This window comes from Oculina patagonica, chromosome 12 (assembly GCF_052425735.1).
Source record: "Oculina patagonica isolate OP01 chromosome 12, crgOcupat, whole genome shotgun sequence".
Classification (NCBI taxonomy): Eukaryota; Metazoa; Cnidaria; class Anthozoa; order Scleractinia; family Oculinidae; genus Oculina; species Oculina patagonica.
Genome location: NC_135769.1, coordinates 27,667,079 through 27,674,853, shown reverse-complemented (window position 1 = coordinate 27,674,853; position 7,775 = coordinate 27,667,079).

Here is a 7,775-nt window from a genome sequence, read left to right as displayed (position 1 = left end):
CGTAGCTCTTTAAGCGGTAAATTTTCTTGATTTTTGTCTTCAAAGTGCACAATATTGTAGGTTTTGGACTGAAATCCTTTAGAGTTTCTACTAAAACAATTAGACTACTCGCCCTCGTTTTCTCTGAGCGATAGTCAACTCGGCTGCGCCTCGTTAACTATTTGCTCATAGAAAACTCGGGCTTGTAGTCTAATTGTTAATTATTGTAACCTAATGCATTAATGACTTTTCCCCGTTTTGCCGTCTGCTAATAAAGGCCCAGGTATTCTCAAGTTCAAAATTGAAAAAATCTTATTTGGTTTTTACAAATATTGAAAAACAAGCCGCAACCCATAAAATGCTGCTTGAAAGCTTTCATTTAAATAGTCAAACACTGGGGTTTTTCCGAAGACTAAAAGCCACTTTGTACAGCATAATGTACACAAGAAAGTACTGCAGTAAGACACTACCCTCTGGAACCTCTATTTTCATTCGCCCGCTGTAAACACTACCTCTATTGTTATTCAGGGCTAGGGGCATTGTTGTCAACTGTTATCTATTGTTTTAAGAACCAATGAATTAACTCGTTCCGAGAGGTAGTAGGCGACCCAAGTACTGCTCTGTAGTTGTAGAAATGTCATCTCATCAAGCACCTAAACTTCCAAATGGCCCAAGGTAGTACAGATGTGTTTGACATCTGAAATTTATTCAGTTTTCATTTTTTTGTGCATGGCGCTACAGAATACTTATGTCACTTATTTGTTGAGGTTTTTGGAATTAAAAAAAAAAACGGAATAATAAAGGTCGAGGTTTGATTACGTGCCGTCCAAGGATTTGTTAATTCATTTATTTCCTAGCCCGCAAACGCATTCAAAGGAATACGCCAGTTGTTCTCAAAATTTGCGTTCTCTTGTATGGGACTTCGATCTGGCGTTATAATATCCGAGTTTAATTAGCACTGTGTAAATTGTTAAATATAGGCGACAATGAGTGTGATCTAAAGCGAAAAAGGGAACCCACTCAAATGAAAGTGCTGCTCTATAGCGTTGTCATTTTAATGGTCATCATCACACACACTTGTGTTACGTGCACAGATCCACGTTTGTACAACATAATTAGAGCTAGAACCACTTGGTACAGTGTGAAAGACAGTATCACATGAAAGTACTGCTCAAAAGATTTTAGTTTAAACGGTCATAAAAATACACCAGGGTTTCATCCAAAGTATAAAAGTTGAAACCAAACTGTACAGCTCACTAAACAATTTTGTGTAAAACATTAAATGACAGATTATGGTCAGTATTTCATACTCTGAGATCTTAGAATTTACAAGCATTTTATTTATATTTTATCTTTTAACAAAAGTACAAAAATATACAAAATGTCTGTAAAACCATAATTTACAAACACTTTGTTTTGACGAATGAAAAGACCCAAACTTCTCTTTAAAAAAAGACTGTAAAATTAAATTTACAAAAATTTAGTAAAGTCTGTTTTTCCAATGACTTCCGTTAAGTATTTGTGCTTGATAGTTCTTCGTCCACAGACGTCAAAGATTGTGTCTCATTTGGTTTGGTATGATTTTGGGTATAAAAAAACTGAGGTAACGGCGCAAATCATTCATAACAGCAGAGTGGCACGGTGACTTAAAATATCGTTTGTATAAAGTTTATTCAATCTACATTGCCTCTACCCCAGGCGTCTCCCTCCTTGGTCGTGCACGATTCGCTTGGCGCTGCGGGACTGACGTGCACGGTTCGCTTGGCGTTGTGGGTCTGATGCGGACCCGCTCACCCTGTTTTCCCGCCTTAACCATCCGTCCGATTAGCGCCTGGGGACGAAGCAGCAACCTACACTTAGTTTACTCTTGCTCCCACTCAAATTACTGGCTTAGTAATGCCGGTTCAACCAAACATCACTGATATAATTGATCAATTCCGTTTAATTTGCTGACAAAGGATGTTTGAACAAACTCACATTTGCCTCTCGTTATCGATTTCAAGATGTCCGCATATCTGAATTCGGACGTGATGTTTATAATTAGTGGTACAGCGCTTAAAAATTTAAACTGTCAAAAATATTGGACAGCGCTTAGTCAACAGCACGTACCGATTAGAAAAGCTTCAGCTGAAACCAGGCTTCGGCGATTAAATTTGCTAGAATTCAACCAAATTGTGTTACGTGTCGCAGAATTTATTTCAAGGTGCGAAGAAACCCATGAAATGCCATTTAAGGAGCAATGTCATGATGTTTTAAATCATTTTTATGATGTGCAAATTTACTTTCAAATTGAAGGAAGCCTGAAAATAATAGTTTTCTAAGGTAGAAAAATACCATAGAATTATTATGAACCCAAAATAAACAAGGATGTTTAGAAATGAGAAAGATTAATATGGATTACGAACTGACAAAACCAAAAAATAAAACATTTTTTTCAAGATGCGCAGTCTGTGATCAGTGCGTGATGTATCGCATTTAAAAAGAACAACGTTTCACGATTTTTATTTGTTTTACGTATTCATGTGTATGTTGACACTTTTAGTTAGTACGGTTACAATGAAGTATTCATTTACCGATGAATTATCGGGTACATAAAGTAAAAAGATGCAGATTTCTGAGCATTTTCATTGGGTTTTTGTCGATTGTGCTAAAAAAAGGCATTTGCTTCTAGCGGTGCTTAGGACCTTTTAGAAAATTATGCCGCAATTATGCTAGTTTTTTCAAAAATTATGCTACCATCAAAATTATGATACTTTGTTTTTAAGAAGGCGAATAAAGACAAAACAATTGTCTTACATATCATCTGCGGTTATTCTGGAGAATCAGCAAAATGCTTATCTTATTTTTTACCAATAACATCAATCAAGAATTTTTCATGGGACTGAGCGAAGTGAATTAAACTTGACGTTCTCACCATTCTTGGACAAGTAGGCGTTCTTTCCTGTCGACGCGACGTTTACATAACCGCTGTATCTCTGATCAGTGACGGCATGAAATCTCGCGTTAATTTACGTGTTGAGCGGGAGAGCAAAGCCTGGGAACTGCAATTCATTCAGGTGACCCAACATAACTTTTGTGTTTTTCTTCAGATTTTAACTTTTCTTCGAGATTTGTAAGTTATAGTTGACCCCGTTATTTCGAACCATGGACCACAAATATGGTATAGGTGGAGAGTCATGTCAGCGAGAACAGCCGAGGAGCTTAAGTATTGCAGTTCTTTGACTGTTTTTAATAAAACAATTATTCCAATCTTGATTGTTGGATATGAGATAGTAAAAGTCCCAGGGGGGGTACTCCGGCTTTTTAATGACGGGGATGATGGAAGGATTTTTTTGGGTTTGAAATTTTCGATTCCGGGATTTTTTTGGGTTGGAAAATTTGGCAAGTATTTTTTTGGGTAACTTAATTTAGATAGGGGATTTTTTTGGGTATTAAAAACGAACTAAATAAAAGTGTCTTGGCGCGGCCTTGGCGTATTTATGGTATGATGAATATAAAACAAAACGAGCGTTCTTTGTGTTATGTTATAGCCCCTCCTTGCAATTTAGGGGTAATTTGACAAGGGATTTTTTGGGGGCTTATTTTTGGTCTAGGGATTTTTTGGGGTAATGTCGGAAGACTTAAGGATTTTTTTGGGTCCTGAGTTTTGCCTCCATTCGATCATCCCCGTCATTTACTAGCCGGAGTACCCCCCCTGGGGTAAAAGTCAACGAGGTGCTACGCGCCTCGTTGACTATCTACCATCTCATATCCAACGCGCGCTCGTGGAATAATTGTTAAATAGTCCATAAAAGTGACGTCATATATAAATGTGATAGTGAAGAGAAAGCATGTGGTCTACATGTAAGGGTTTGTCACGTGAGATCAAACCACAGAATTATTTGTAGCAGCAATTCCAAGCTCCAAGTTTTCCAAGCTCCATTTTTTGTATTTTAAATGCGGTAAAACCGCAAAAATGATAAAACCACGAATGGCACCTGTTTGGAATTGAACAATTATTTGAATTATGTGCATGTTTAGGGAATCGTGGTTCTTATAAACATGTGTTCTTTAAACATGTTTGGGTGATAGTGTGATCCATGATTCAAAATCCTAGTTCTTTCAGTCTTTTTTCCTACTAGTCCAACAGTGAATTTAAACATTATAAAACTGTGGACTTTGCGTAACAGGCAGAAAATTCAGAATCGATTTATCATAAAACGATTCTGAATAACTTTCCTCTGTTCACAATATGCTATTTTAAAATAACTCGCGCGCATTTAGGGGTTCTGAAAAAAATTTCGCTGAAAATGTTAGATATTAAGTGTTAAATTTTCATTGCGACTGTGTTTTGCTTTTGCTTTTACTTTTTATTTGTTTTGTTTTGTTGTGAACCCACTCAAATGAAAGTGCTGCTCAATAGCGCTGTCATTTAAATGGTCATCATAAGTAAGTAAGTAAGTTGAAGTAAGTAAGTTGCCTTTATTTAAACACGATAAAATTAAAAGCTTACAAGCTTGTGGGGTCGTGTACCTAAAAGTATATAAAAGATAAAAATATTTACAATTTAATTTTAAAACTAGTAAACATTAAAAATATTTACAATTATAAGGCTATCTACATTTTAATTTAATTTAAAAACTAGTACTAAAAGTAAGTAAAATCTCTCTGTTTAAAATTTATGGTTGACGCAGATAAAACTTTAAAGGTAAAATTGATAAAAAACATCGGAAGTTTTCAACATGTGGACGAGATTCTTTCGGCGTGTCACATATGCCAGGTCCTTATGTTTTTTTGAGAGCGTGTTCCAGAGTACCGAGCCTCTGTAGGCTATAGAGTCTTTCATGTATCGCGTGTTGAAACGCGGCACTATCAAAGATTCGCGTGCCTTAGTTGAGATCATATGATCTCGCTTGACATCATCACACACACTTGTGCTACGTGCACAGATCCACGTTTGTACAACATAATTAGAGTTAGAACCACCTGGTACAGTGTGATAGACAGTATCACATGAAAGTACTGCTCAAAAGATTTTAGTTTAAACGGTCATAAACCGGCATAATACACCAGGGTTTCATCCAAAGTATAAAAGGTTGAAACCACACTGTACAGCTCAGTAAATAATTTTACAAACATTTTGTTTGACGAATGAAAAGACCCAAGCTTCTCTTAAATAATTTTACAAACATTTTGTTTTGACGAATGAAAAGACCCAAGCTTCTCTTAAAAAAAGTATGTAAAATTTAAATTTACAGAAATTTAGTAAAGTCTGTTTTTCCAGTGACTTCCGATGAGTATTTGTGCTTGATAGTTCTTCGTCCACAGACGTCAAAGATTGAGCCTAATTTGGTTTGGTATGATTTTGGGTATAAGAAAGGTAACCGAAGCAAATCATTCATAACAGCAGAGTGGCACGGTGACTTAAAATATCTTTTGTATAAAGTTTATTCAACCTACACTGCCTCGTCCCCAGGCGTTCCCCTCCTTGGTCGTGCACGATTCGCTTGGCGCTGCGGGACTGACGTGCACGGTTCGCTTGGCGTTGTGGGTCTGATGCGGACCCGCCCACCCTGTTTTCCCGCCTTAACCATCCGGCCGATCGGCGCCTGGGGACGAAGCAGCAACCTACACTTAGTTTACTGTTGCTCCCCATTCAAATTACTGGCTTAGTTATGACGGTTTAACCAAACATCACTAAAATAATTGATCAGTTCCGTTTAATTTGTTGAAAAAGGATGTTTAAACAAACTCACATTTGCCTCTCGTTATCGATTTCAAGATATCCGCATATCTGAATTCGGACGTGATGTTTATAATTAGCGGTACAGCGCTTAAAAATTTAAACTGTCAGAAATATTGGACAGCGCTTAGTCAACAGCACGTACCGATTAGAAAAGCTTCAGCTGAAACCAGGCTTCGGCGATTAAATTTGCTTGAATTCAACCAAATTGTGTTACGTGTCGCAGAATTTATTTCAAGGTGCGAAGAAACCCATGAAATGCCATTTAAGGAGCAATGTCATGATGTTTTAAATCATTTTTATGATGTGCAAATTTACTTTCAAATTGAAGGAAACTTGAAAATAATAGTTTTCTAAGGTAGAAAAATACCATAGAATTATTTATGAACCCAAAATAAACAAGGATGGTTAGAAATGAGAAAGATTAACATGGATTACGAACTGACAAAACCAAAAAATAAAACATTTTTTCAAGATGCGCAGTCCGTGATCAGTGCGTGATGTATCGCATTTAAAAAGAACAACGTTTCACGATTTTTATTTGTGTTACGTATTCATGTGTATGTTGACACTTTTAGTTAGTACGGTTACAATGAAGTATTCATTTACTGATGAATTATCGGGTACATAAAGCAAAAAGATGCAGATTTCTGAGCATTTTCATTGGGTTTGTGTCGATTGTGGTCTAAAAAAAAGGCATATGCTTCTAGCGGTGCTTAGGACCTTTTAGAAAATTATGCCGCAATTATGCTAGTTTTTCAAAAATTATGCTACCATCAAAATTATGATGCTTTGTTTTTAAGAAGGCGAATAAAGACAAAACAATTGTCTTACATATCATCTGCGGTTATTCTGGAGAATCAGCAAAATGCTTATCTTATTTTTTACCAATAACATCAATCAAGAATTTTTCATGGGACTGAGCGAAGTGAATTAAACTTGACGTTCTCACCATTCTTGGACAAGTAGGCGTTCTTTCCTGTCGACGCGACGTTTACATAACCGCTGTATCTCTGATCAGTGACGGCATGAAATCTCGCGTTAATTTACGTGTTGAGCGGGAGAGCAAAGCCTGGGAACTGCAATTCATTCAGGTGACCCAACATAACTTTTGTGTTTTTCTTCAGATTTTAACTTTTCTTCGAGATTTGTAAGTTACAGTTGACCCCGTTATTTCGAACCATGGACCACAAATATGGTAGGTGGAGAGTCATGTCAGCGAGAACAGCCGAGGAGCTTAAGTATTGCAGTTCTTTGACTGTTTTTAATAAAACAATTATTCCAATCTTGATTGTTGGATATGAGATAGTAAAAGTCAACGAGGTGCTACGCGCCTCGTTGACTATCTACCATCTCATATCCAACGCGCGCTCGTGGAATAATTGTTAAATAGTCCATAAAAGTGACGTCATATATAAATGTGATAGTGAAGAGAAAGCATGTGGTCTACATGTAAGGGTTTGTCACGTGAGATCAAACCACAGAATTATTTGTAGCAGCAATTCCAAGCTCCATCTTTTTTTATTTTAAATGCGGTAAAACCGCAAAAATGATAAAACCACGAATGGCACCTGTTTGGAAATGAACAATTATTTGAATTATGTGCATGTTTAGGGAATCGTGGTTCTTATTAACATGTGTTCTTTAAACATGTTTGGGTGATAGTGTGATCCATGATTCAAAATCCTAGTTCTTTCAGTCTTTTTTCCTACTAGTCCAACAGTGAATTTAAACATTATAAAACTGTGGACTTTGCGTAACAGGCAGAAAATTCAGAATTGATTTATCATAAAACGATTCTGAATAACATTTTTTTTATTCGCAAAATGCTATTTTAAAATAACTCGCGTACATTTAGAGGTTCTGAAAAAAATTTTGCTGAAAATATGAGATATTAAGTGTTAAATTTTCATTGCGACTGTGTTTTGCTTTTGCTTTTACTTATTATTTGTTTTGTTTCGTTGTCACCAATATTATTCCGTCTTCGACAACAATAGAACTCCAGCAGCTGCTTATTTACACTGAACGTCTACAGTCTGCAGAATAGAATGCAATTTAACATTTTCGGCATGCC